This window comes from Ahaetulla prasina, chromosome 3 (assembly GCF_028640845.1).
Source record: "Ahaetulla prasina isolate Xishuangbanna chromosome 3, ASM2864084v1, whole genome shotgun sequence".
In the NCBI taxonomy this organism is placed as follows: Eukaryota; Metazoa; Chordata; class Lepidosauria; order Squamata; family Colubridae; genus Ahaetulla; species Ahaetulla prasina.
The window spans coordinates 42,768,294-42,782,153 of record NC_080541.1 but is presented as its reverse complement, the minus strand read 5'-3'; positions in this window follow the sequence as shown (position 1 = coordinate 42,782,153).

Here is a 13,860-nt window from a genome sequence, read left to right as displayed (position 1 = left end):
TGGAAAATAACCACAACAAGCTTTGTTCATAGGAATGTTTTGTCAATGTTGGAAAAAGTCTTGGGCTTGGTGCAAACACAAATCAGAGAAAGAAATAGGCATATGTTAGACATATTACATAGAACGGCATATTGATAAAAAAAGAAGACTTTAAAGCACACTTAACAAAAGCACCTTAACATTTACGTTCATATCACACTAGTTCTCTTAACATTTTATTTATTTATTTATTTATTTATTTATTTATTTTATTTTTGTCACAACATCATATAAAAAGGATTATATAGTATATGAACATATATATGAGTAAATATTAGGAGGTATAAGCATCAATATATATATAGGAAGAAAAAAAAACACAATAGGACAGGAACAGTAGGCACGTTTGTGCGCTTATGCACATCCCTTATGGTCCTCTTAGGAATGGGGTGAGGTCAATAGTAGAAAGTTTTTGGTTGAAGCTTTTAGGATTATGGGAAGAGACCACAGAGTCAGGTAAAATATTCCAAGCACTGATGATTCTGTTACAGAAGTCATATTTTCTGCAATCTAGATTAAAGCGGTTGACATTAAGTTTAAATCTGTTGGTTGCTCTTGTATTGTTGCAATTAAAGCTGAAGTAGTCTTTAACAGGAAAGACATTACAATAGAAGATTCTATGAGTTAAACTTAGGTCTTGTCGAAGGCGACAGAGTTCCAAGTTTTCTAAGCCTAGGATTTCAAGTCTGGTGGGATAAGGTATTTTGTTGTTTTCAGAGGAATGGAGAACTCTTCTTGTAAAATATTTCTGGACTCTGATGTCAGAGATGTGGTGAGGGTTCCAAACAGGCGAGCTGTATTCTAGAATTGGTCTAGCAAATGTTTTATATGCTCTGGTTAGTAGTGTAGTGTTTTTGGAAAAGAAGCTACGCAGGATTAGGTTTATAACTCTTAGGGCCTTTTTTGCTATGTAGTTACAGTGGGCTTTGACACTTAGATCATTTGACATGAAAACTCCAAGGTCTTTAACGGGGTGGGGATCATCTGTAAGGTAATGTCCATCAAGTATGTACTTAGTGTTTGGGTTCTTTTTTCCTATATGTAAGACTGAGCATTTGCTGGTTGAGATCTGGAGTTGCCAAGTTTTAGACCAAGTGGTTAGATGATCAAGGTCTTTTTGGATGATAGATGCATTGTCTATGGTGTTAAATAGTTTGACATCGTCAGCAAAGAGAACACAATTACTTGCGATATGGTCACAAAGATCATTAATGTATAGTATGAAGAGTGTTGGTCCAAGAACGCTGCCTTGAGGAACGCCACTCTTGACAGGAACAGGATTTGATAGAGCATTGCCAATTTTGACCACTTGTTGTCTGTTGGACAGAAATGCAGATATCCATTTGTGAAGGGGTCCTGAAATGCCATAGGATTTTAGTTTTAGGAGAAGTTTATCGTGTACTACTGAGTCAAAAGCTTTGCAGAAGTCTATGTAGATTGCATCTATTGTTTTGCCTTGATCGAGATTTGTAGTCCATATGTTTTTACAGTGAAGAAGTTGTAAGTTGCATGATAATTTTTTCCTGAAACCAAATTGTTTATTGGAGAGTAGGTTGTTAGTTTCTAAGTGTGAGGTAATGGATTGGTTGATGATTGATTCCATGACTTTGCAGTTGACGCAGCACAGAGAGATCGGTCTGTAATTTTCAACTAAGCTGGGGTCTCCTTTTTTGAAGATAGGGATGACTGTGGCTAGTGACCAAAGTTTGGGAAGGGAACTGGTTGTGAAAGCTTTGTCAAAGATTATGCTTAGGGGTTCTGCTATATTAGTGGAAAGTTTTTTTAAGAAGTATGCGCATAGTCCATCAGGTCCAATAGATAGCGATGGTTTCAAGTTATGAAGAGCTTTTTCAACGTTTTCTTCTGTGAAATCTATATGGGTTAAGTCATCATATTCAATGCTAGTGCGTTTATGGAATGTCGGATATGTGTTATTGCTGTTAACAAAAACTGAGCCAAAGAAACTGTTGAAGAGGTTAGCTTTAACTGTTTCGTCATTGTATTCTTTGTTGTTAGAATCTTTTAGTGGTGGGATGGATCTTGAGTCTTTAAGTTTATTGTTCACAAAATTATAAAAGGCACGATTGGAATTTGTGCGCAAAAGGTTCTCTTCTTGCTTGGTGTGATAATTTGTGCATTCAGTTTTTATTTGGTTGCATATATTTTTGTAGCGGATTTTGAAATTTGCTACACAGCCTTTTTTGTTTCTTTTCCAGAGGGATTTTTTTTTGATTGAAGCTTTTTTATTGCTATGGGTAGTTTGCTTTTCCTGGTCATGGTGGTCCTTTGTGGTACATATAGTTTAATGACTTTATTGATTTCAAGTAGGAAAACTCTATAGTGGTCTTCAGTGGTTGTGCAGGTTGCAAACAGATTTTGCCAGTCCAGAAATGAAAGATCGTTGTTTATAAGATCGTAGTTGGCTTTTTTGAAGTTGTAGCTGGAAATACTATTGTTATTATGATTTAAGTATGGACGTATATTGAGACGAAAATCAATCATGCAGTGGTCACTGTTGGAAAAAGGTTCTTTAATTTGTAGTCCATAAATTGAGTTGGAGTTGTTGCAGAAGATGAGATCAAGGCAGTTGTTGAGTCTTGTGTTGTTAGTTACAAGTTGTTCAAGACCTAGGTTGTATAGTGTAGCGTTGTATAGTGTAGTATGGATTGGATCGGTTGAACATTCATTAGTTATCCAGTTTATGAGAGGTAGATTTAGGTCACCCAGGAAGATGAGAGGATATGGGCAAGAGGTAGCCCATGTTAGCAGTGAGGTTAGCATGTTTGCATGGGTAATGTCATAGTCAGGGCTCTGTAGCATAGTAAGAATCGAAGAGTAGTGTTGAGGGATAGGTCGCATACAATAGTTTCAGGAAGAGAAAGTTTTTGTGCAACCTGGATATTTCTTAGATTCAGTGACTTTTTGTAAAAGATAGCCACTCCACCACCTCTTTGGTTTTCACGATCTGATCGATAGACTTGATATTCTTTGTTTGAGATAATGGAGTCAGGAAGGGATGAGTTCAGCCATGTTTCACAAACAAAAATAATATCTAATGTACCACTGTTTAACAAGAGGATAAATTCAGGTAATTTGTTAACAATGCTTCTTGCATTTATCAATTTGCATTTGAGATCTGTAGTAATTGGTGTTGTACATACAAAACAGTTCTTTGATTATCAGAAACCAAATTCTGGAAAGCAAATTGATATCTTACCAATAAGTTCCATTGCTATCCAAAATCTACTGAAGTTATTTATGGGATAAGTTCCTAACACAAGTACATTTTCTTCCACTGGTTTTTAAACAAAGGGAAAAAAGTGCAATATGATGCCCCAGGAATTGTCTCACTCTTGAACATTTGCTGGGCTTGTAATTGGGAAACTGGTTCTTAAGGTGTTAACAAGCTGAGTTTTTTCTCATTCTAGAATGTTTATACCTCCTAGTTGAGTTGATTAAGGCCAGATGGCTTGGAGGAGGTCAACTGACCCAAGGCAGTATACGAACCAAGAGAGGTGGCAAGTTAAGAGTTTGTCACAGATTTAGTATTGTGAGAAACTAGAAAAGGGAAGAAAATTGGAAAGCACAAGTAAGAGTAAGAAAACAGACTGTTTAGAGAAAAATCCTGTCTAGTTTTAATCTGGAGTGAGATCTTGCTTAAGTAATTCCAATTATCTGACAGTGAGAAGGACTAGCATTAATTTGTTTTAAAGCATTCACCCAAATTTCTGAAGAATTTATGAAGTCTTCAGGTGAATGCTGTGAAAACTGCCTAATACTGTCTTCTGCAGTTGTTACAGATTACATTGTCTTTGCTGGGTCCATCAGAAAAGAATGCTTATCTTTCAGCTACTTGCAGTCCTCTTTTTACTGAGTTATCGTATCTGCACCTTTTGATAATTAAATTCAGATGTGAAATAGGTCTTGGACTGCACTCGGATATAAACACATAATAATAAAACAAAAATTCTGGTTTAATGTTCATGGGTTATGGTTGGCACCCTAGGAATGCATGTGTGTTTTCCCTTCAAAAGATTTTAGAAGCAAGGTAGCATTGCAATAATTATTTAGTGCTCAGAAAATAAGGTGTTATTTTCTGAGCACTAAATAATTATGGCACTTCTACCTTTTTTCTGAACTGCACACACACATGCTTCTATATGCTTCTAGTATATTGTGTTGGCCCATGGGAATTTAAGTTTCCTGGCCAAGCCATGGCACAAAGCCAGTTAGATATTCAATCAGTTTCCCCACCCCCACCCCCACAACACACAAACAACCATATCGGGATAACAACCTCTTAGCTGTGTGTAAGAAACAATTGAGAAAATTGACCCAAGGAGAAATAATACTCTTTTAATAAAATGTTGCTTAGTTGGGTGGGTGGTCAGTCTGATGACATAGTTAATAGCAATCAACGAGAAAGAAAGTTTATAAAATTTTGGGGAGAAAGCCACCAAAAATGCAGGATTTTGATGTCTACAGAAAGAGTATTTGCTTGTAGCATAATAAGGTCATCTTCTTTGAAAAAGATTAATATTCATATCTTCTAGATGATTTGCCTTCTTTTCCTATAGAAATTAATTATTTTTTCCCCAAAATTCTTTATAAATAGGAATTATGGGGACTAAAATTGGAAAAAGTGAAGTAAAACAGATTAATAAATAAATGTAAACTAAGAAGTTGAGTTTTTAATCCATGCTTATAGTGCTGTATTAATGCTATCTCTCTCTTTTGCTGATAATTTCTTTTTTATATAGCAGCCAGATAGTGTAATGGTTAAGTCAAATATAACTTATTTAACAAACCATATTTGGGGGCCAGGCCTTAATGTATTGTATATTATCCAAGTATCACCTTACCTGCATAGTCACTATTACCTGAACAGATATGTAGCACTGCAAGGCTGTTTTAAATTATTTTGATCTCCTAGAACTAGTTTGCTAGTATATGGCAGCAAATGGAAGATACCTTATGATCAAGAATGTAATTGCTGCAGAATTTATTCTGCAAGCATCCAAGTCATATAATCCAATAGTCCTTGTAAGAATATGTATACAGCACTTTTTGCTTCCTTGCTGAATATTTGATATAGGAAAGATATTTTTGCTCTCTAAAAGTAGAACTTTGCTTATAAATGGTTCTATTTCATTTTGTTCCACTGGCTGAGTGACAATTATTTTCTGACTGATGGCATATATAAATAAATAAAGAAACATCAATTTATCCAAAAAAATAAAGGAGGGGAACCAAAAGCAAAGTGATCATAATTCTGAAGATAAGTCAATTTGCAGCTGCTTTCTTTCCTTTTATGAACAACTGAACATGATTTGGGAAATGATTGCTGAAGAGGTGATATTATTCACCTGTTCAGAGTAAGACTAACTTGTGTTCTATTTTTACTATATACCTTTAAAATAATGCGTTAGTTCGGTTTTAATTTAAAAACTGACCCAGTCTAAGTGAAAAAGTAAATTTCTTATGGTGCTCCTGAAGTATTTGGTTCTTGTGGAATTAACCATTCAGTTCCAAATTAGCTCATATTGTATGCTTTTCAACCTTCTGATATATAGATCGTATGCCTTCTTTTAGAAGTGTGCACCTTTTTACACAGCTGGCAAACATATTCTAGCTAGTAAGACCATTTGTAATTCTCGTTAACGACCCTATTTTTTTAAAAAAGTTGGATGAAAAGTGATAATGCCACAGATCTAGTAGTCATTAAGAAGGTTTTCATACTCCTTTAGGTTTAATTTGCACTGACCCAGAGTTCTGTATTTGCTTAACACAAGCAGTGGACCACTTTGATGTTATCTCCTTCTATCAACAATAGCATTCAGTTCCCTCCTGGGCTAAAACAGCTCTTATTCTTCTGAGAATTAGCTGTATTAATCATTTTGAAGTCCAAAAGCACATGATCATAAATTTTGTCTTGTATGAACCTTACTTAGCAAATCCCTGGACTCCCATTTATCAACTTTCCCCCCCTTCTTCCTGGATATTTAGTATATAGAGGATAATTTATTTCTGAGGCAGCACCTTGTGATATTCCTGATGTCCAAGCAAAGCTAGAAAACTTTCTATAAGAAATAACTTACAGAATAACTATTTCCTTATTTCTGCATGAAAGACAGACAACTCTTAGCTACAGTCTGATTCCCCCAAGTGGTTGGAGTGAAAAACACAGGATAACCCTCTAGGAAATGAAATTTCATTTTTACTTTAAAGATATTACAAGGAATACATTCCTTAAACATAATGTTTGTTAAACTAAAATGTTTGTGATTTAACTTAACTTTGCCTAGAGTCACATACTGCAATAGCTAAAACCAATGAAACATACTATGTCATAAGATAAGTGTATATTGTATATAATGTAAGCAGTGGTGGGATTCAGCCAGTTCGCACCACTTCAGGAGAACCGGTTGTTAACTTTCTGAGCAGTTTGGCAAACTGGTTATTGGAAGAAATCATTAGGGCAGAGAACCGGTTGTTAAATTACTTGAATCCCACCACTGAATGTAAGTGTATATTGATTCAACAGCATAAAAGTAGAATAAATATTACAGAAATCTAAATAATGTAATTTGTTGCTTATACAAGAATCAAATCAATTATGCTAATTTTCAAGAAATGTGTTAATCATTTTAGTTATGCATGATGTATGAATCTAGTCTTCATATATATATTTTTTAAATCTGCTATCTGTATTATGTATTGTTTACTTTACATGTGGTCCTCAAGACATTTAAACTCCATATTTAATCTTAATGATATTCACATCTTAAATATCAGAAGCATAGCAAATAATATATAGAACTAAATTTGTCAAATTAGTTTACAGTTTTTTTTCTATAGAACCTAAACATCAGTAATCAGCCTGCACTGTTCAAGGATAGTGAATCAGAGAAAATATTCAACTTATTCATTTCATTTTAGGCCAATCAAGTCAACCGTAAACCAGATTAACAAAAGCATTTGGAAGATAAAATGCAAGTTACATCATAAATTGTAGTCATGTGTTGTTTTGCTTAACTATCACAGGAGAAATGGTGTCATTAAGTCCACATGATGACAGGATATTTAGGAATGGAGTTGTAGATTCCAACTGTTACTAAATGAGGGCTAATTGTATTGTATATTAGGAAGCAACAAATGCAGCATGTCATTAATGACCAAAAGTTATAGAAATATGTATTTTCTGGGCCTACACTAGGATACATTTTGGGAACAATGTGTTATACCTTCTGTAGTTCTAGCTGCTAACATTTAATGGCCAACTGCAACACCCAGCTCTCCACTTTTCCCCCCCTTCAATTAACAATACTAGATTTGGACTAGATGATTCTCAAATGGACGATTGCTTCAAATATAGTAACATGAACAAAGATCATGTGGAAAGTGGAATTTTTGGTGCACTTTGAGCCTTGTTGCTTGCTCTCAGATGCTGCATTATACAACTAGGTAACATCAGTACAAGTGAGTGTGGGGTTAGTTGCCTGTGTCTATGTCTACGTATATTCTAGTAGCTATAATACTTTAACCCTCAGCTACACACCGTATATTCTACTTTACTTAAACAAAGATAATTTTACAGACCTTAATATTATTTAAACTTAAATTGCATTTTACCTCTAAAAAGAATGTGGTAAGTAGCTCATAATAAAGTAAAAATAAAAGAAAGTTTAATTAAATCTCACAAACACATTTCACAAACATATATTGTTAAGTAGAGCTATTATATTTTAAAAGGCTCTGGTTAATGTTAATCTGTTGCAAATAGAAAGACAACATATATATTTATTATAAATAAGACAAATAAGTATTGCGTGTTGGAAAAAGTTTCATGAAAACCTAGTTGAGGAAGAATAATTTCGGAAAAAATCAACAAAACATTTAAAGTTAACAGCTCTAAAAAGTACATTGTAGATTCCACTGGAGTTCCTTCCATCAGTTTCTGGGAATTTTGAATAACAAATAAAAATATATAACAATCTCTGCTTTGGGGTGTGTGTAATGTAAACTAGAGGTAGCAGCAGAACTGATATGTCAGTGTTATTCTCCAACATCTACACCATCATAGTCCTGCAGCATATTTTCCTGAATTAGCAGAAAAACATTTGAAAGCACAGACATTACTCAATCTTTCTAGTTTCATTTTGGGATTAACTAGGGACTGTGCTTTTCAAAACTCTTACACCCATATGTAAACATGTGGTTTTGAAGAGTGTTCTGTTCTAAACTTATCTGGATATCACTTTCTTATACAGCAAATGCTTCAGCCCTCAAACTACAACAGAGTCAACAAAAATAATCAAGAAGTTGCTGGAGTCAGCAGAATGAACTTCAGAATTTCCTTCAGAATATAATATAGTCAAGTTTAGAAAGCCTCACAAGATGTGTAAATAGAACACTATACAAGACAATATATCTTCGTCAATTACTCTGTTAGGATATTAAATAGAGAAAAATACATAATTTGTGCCTTCTCTGAAATGCTTGTTGAAAGGCCTACTTGTATTTACTGCAGCGGTAGAATTATTCCTATGAGCCATCACTCCTTATCTATGCATATCCAGTTCTTTTACTCTAGGTATATATGAGTTACAGGTGCTTAACCTCTGCAGACATAGCCAGGAATGTTGCCTTGTGCATGAAACCCAGTTGTAACATTTCCACACTAGTGATTTATATCACCAACCAGGCATTACCGTATAAAACTAAAGCTTGTCTTTATTAGTGATTTAATCACCATTGTGCCAAGGAAGCTGCAGATACATTTCCAGATGAGGCTTGATTTGTGCTAACTGAATTGTGTCAAAGATCTAGATGATGCAGTAATCCATTTATAACGATCCTGAGTTTTACTGATACCTAGAATTTATTTTTGAATTTAATTTTTTCCATCATACTCATTTACCAACTGTAGCAATTTATTTTAATAAAAGCAATTCATTGCCAAGAAAATGTTACAACTGAATCAGTTAAAAAGATTGCCCTTCTGTAAAGTGAATGATACTCACGAACACTTTCCTTTCTCTACGATCTATATGTTTTAATTCAATTCTGTGTCCTATAGAGCAAGTCCTATATGCTCTTCTGCTTTTACAAAGCAGATAAAATTCCTTAAACATGGGAGCAATTATTTCAGAGTAAACCTATGTAAAATCTAAATATAAGGCTAATATTCTTATTCTGCAAACTTGTACAGAAACTGTATTCTTCTGTTTTAAAAAAAGATATTGCAAAACTTCTGGCAAATGCTCAGCTCCATTCAGATTCCTTATATGTAGTTTCAGGAGATGATGTTAAATTCTAATAGTGTTTGTCCACACTGTTTTCCCATCTAGAGAGATTCTCAGTCATCCAGGTCCTTCACATCTAGCTTCTTTACTATCCAGTCAGAGCTGAAGAAGCTTCTTGGATGAGAAGTGAAATGTCTTTAAATAAAAACAAGAAAGTCCAGTTCCTTCTTGAAAAATTCAACTTTGAGACATCCCCATGTTATGTATGCCATGCACAACTTTATTTATCTCTAACATACCTCCTTTATCTGTTTTGTTCCAACTTAAACAGCACAATTGCTATAGTCTTTTCTCAAGGATAGCTATTCCAATCTCAACCAGTAATTTGGGTTGACTTTTTCTAGATTTATAATACCCTTTTTAAGATACAGCAAGAATAAATGAGAGTAGTACTCTCATATGGCTTCAGTGCAAATGTATATTAAAGCATTATTATATCAGGAGTTTCATTTTCAATTTCTTTCCTAATAATTCTAAGCATAAAATTTGGTTCTTTTGTTTTACAGCAGCTGCAAACCATATGGGTGTTCTCATCAAGTTGTTTTACTGTGACTTGAAGTCACTTACTTAGTCAGCCAGAGCCAGTTCAAATACCACTACAATATAAGTACGAACTTTTTGTATCAGCCTGCATCAATTTATAAATGACTTATAGTAAATAATAATTGCTATCTTTTATAATTGCCTATTTTTTCAGTTAGAGCTCTTTACAATTCCCTTATTTTATCTGTCTGAACAGCAAATCTAGCCACTTTACTGCTTAACTTGTAAAGGTAATTTACAAGGCTTTGTAAATTACAAAGGTAATTTATATACAAGTAGAAAAAAAATGAGATCTCATTTTTCAAATCTTACCACTAGAAAAATTGCAATTTCCTTCTACTCAAACACCTAACATCAAAAACGTCAAAAGCACAACAAAGAATGTTCTTTCTGCGCCAACTCAGAAAGCTCAAACTGCCCAAGGAGCTGCTGATACAGTTCTACAGAGGAATTATTGAGTCTGTCATCTGCACCTCTATACTGTCTGGTTTGTTTCTGCAACCCAACAAGACAGACACAGACTTCAGAGGATAATTAGAACTGCAGAAAAAACAGTTGCTATCAACCTGCCTTCCATTGAGGACCTGTATACTGCAAGAGTCAAAAAGAGGGCTGTGAAAATATTTACAGATCCCTCGCATCCTGGACATCAACTGTTTCAACTCCTACCCTCAAAACGACAGAACTAGACACAAGAACAGTTTTTTTCCCCCGAAGGCCATCACTCTGCTAAACAAACAATTCCGTCAACACTGTCAAACTAGTTACTAAATCTGCACTACTATTAATCTTCTCAGTGTTCCTATCATCCATCTCCTCCCACTTATGACTGTATGACTGTAATCTTGTTACTGGTATCTTTAAGATTTATATTGACTGTTTCCCTATGACTATCATTAAGTGTTGTATCTTATGATTCTTGATGAATGTATCTTTTCTTTTATGTACACCGAGAGCATATGCACCAAGATAAATTCCTTGTGTGTCCAATCACACTTGGCCAATAAATAATTCTATTCTATTATATTCTATTCTATTCTATTCTACTCTACTCTACTCTACTCTACTCTACTCTTTACTTCCTGTTTGTTGCCCATCCTTTGATTTGTTCAAGGCTTTTTGAAAATCCAAATGTAAGGTATCCATTGAGTCACTCTTGTCTACCTGTTTATTGACAGCCACAAACAAATTTAAAAGGTTGAGATGTGTTAACTTGATGAAAATCCTATTGGTTCTTTTCTATATAGGTCATTCTTACTCTTTAATAATACTTCCAACAGTTTTCTGCAGAACATTGTTAGAGTAACTTGCTTCTAATTTTCTATATTGTCCCTAACCTTTTGAAAACGGGGTACATAAGCTGTAAAATCATGAAGTTTCCTTTAGCGACTGCTTCACTTAATGACCAAGTTGGTGTGTCAGTTGTGGATAATAAACAAGAACTATCTGCGCTAAAATTGCCCTCGACTATGGTATCATTCAGCCCATTACAAACAATCGCTAGAATATTATTTTAAATAGAAAGGGAAACTACTGCACTTTAGAATGCTAGCATATATTTTTTCAAATATATATATTCTGAGGAAAGAGACAGGAAACCAGGATACTAGGGATTTACATGCTCCCAAAGATAATTTGAAGGAATTGGCCTTTTAATAGTAATGTGATTTTTAAAATAGCCATATTTAAAGTAGCATTTTTCAGCCTCACATGTAAAATAAGAAACATAATGTTTACATTTTTATTTATTATTTTATTTGTTAAATATATTTGCTGCTCATCTCACTGTGGGGCTACTCTGGGTGGCTTACAACAATAAAATAGGAAAAAAGATAAAAAATTAATAGTAGAGATGTTATTCCCATATCAGATCTGAAAATTTTGTTTTGAATAATTGTATAAGACGCACCTTAGTTTTTGCAGAGGAAAATAAGAAAAAAGCTGATTGGCAGGTGGATTGGCCTCCCAGAATACCCCCAATCAGCTGTTCTCAGAGGTGAATTTTAGCAACAGGTTCCTTGATTGTGAGCTCTATGCCTTGCTTTTTCTTTTCTTTTTTTTGCTTTTTTTTTCTGCCTCTGAAACTCTGTTTATGAAAAAAACTTCTTTCTGCCTCTGAAAGCCTCTGAAGCTCTGTTTGGGGCTTCTTTTCCGAAGCTCCGTTTGGGACTTTTTTTCTGAAGCTCCGCTTCTGATGCTTTTTTCAGCCTCTGAAATGTTTGAGAAGCTGGGCGGGGCTACATTTGGAGTATAAGACACACCCAGATTTTCACCCTCTTTTTGAGATAAAAAGGTACATCTTATACTCTGAAAAATATGGAATTTGTTAATATAAATAAATATGTTTAAACATATTACAAATGTATTATAAGACTTGTACATTGAAGGAATTAACATTTAATTATTTTACTGGTATCTGGATACCCTGTGAGTAAAACTTGACCCTGAAGGATGCTATATAATTTTAAAAAGAAATACTGGATACTGAGATAGCAATGAGCTGAAGCAAAGGAAAGTGCCCCATGGGTGCTAAATGAATTTCACCAGATAAAAACATGTGAAAGATGTTCCATTCTCCTTTTTTCAAAAAGTAACTTTATTTATGATGACCACCAGACCTCTAGTAAAAGTTTCTCAAGCCGAACATCTTTGGTTGTTTGGGTTTTTTTACACTTGAAAAGAAAGCTCGTAAGTTACCTATAAATCCAGCTTGGCAATGATACTGAAAGGTCACTTGTGTATATTGTTTATCATGGTGTTAAGTTGACTCTAATGGTTTCAGTGATTCCCTAGCAAGGCAAGTAGAAATTCTTTTGGTCATCATGTTGTCTCATAAATAATTGACCAGAGTTTAAAATTGGCCATAACCTTTGGACAAAAATTAAACTGTAAAGTAGGCAAATAAAATACACAGATTCATGATAAAAAAAATTCATTGTTGGGCGTACTAAAATATTCAGATGAACTACAGGAGACATAAGCATCTTACCTCCTTGTTTCCATCCATCAGAGAATTTTCATGATATTGTTTAAATTACATCTCCAGTCTGGTAAAAAAATCTCATAATTCATCTGACTAAATTAGCTGGTAGCCGCAACACTTTTGACAGATAATAGTTTGGGGATCCTTGAGTAATTTGCTGGAGTAATTAGTGTCTCATTGTTTTGTCTGCTACTTTATACTTCTGGAGTAATTTTTGGACTAGAGTGAAATAAGATTATGTGATTGACAAGCAAAAGAGAAATTCCATAGTTAACTGGATAGCCTATATTACATATTATGAAACAGGAGCAAAGTGTTTATGTTATATTATTGTATTTTTACTGCAAGGAAAAAGGAGAGGTTCTTGTGAGATATTTCCTTCAGGTGTTAAAATAACTTGACTGGCCTTAGGGAAACTATACAGCTTGACACAGATTTTTATATCCCAGGCAGCAAAATGACCTGGAATAGCCCTGAGAGTCTGATTTCTAAATTCCATTCTTTTAATTTGGAATATAGAATATCATTTCCTTGTAACATTTTTTATGCTTCCATCTGTTACCTCTCACAGGAAAAGGGATAAATGAGTTAACACTTTACAAAAAGACACCTTGTCACTGGAGTTGGGGAATGGATAATCTAGACATAAATATATAATTTGATATTTTTTATTCAGATAGTATTTATTTGTACTTGGTCCATCAGTTGGGAACCTGTCTAATATGAGAGGACTGAGCTTTGCTGAATCACGTACTTATCACAACTTTCTTAGACAACTGCAACATGCTCTCTATGAGGCTGCATTAAAAGAGTACTTGGAAGCTTCAACTGGTATAATGTGTAGCATTCAGCACTTGCCAGAAGGAACATATTGCATTATGGCCCTACATTAGTTTCGTATAGCTTTCTGAATGCAATTTAATGTGCCGGTGTTAACCTATAGAGCCCATAAGTTATATTCAGGATTGCATTTAACCATTAGAATTGGCT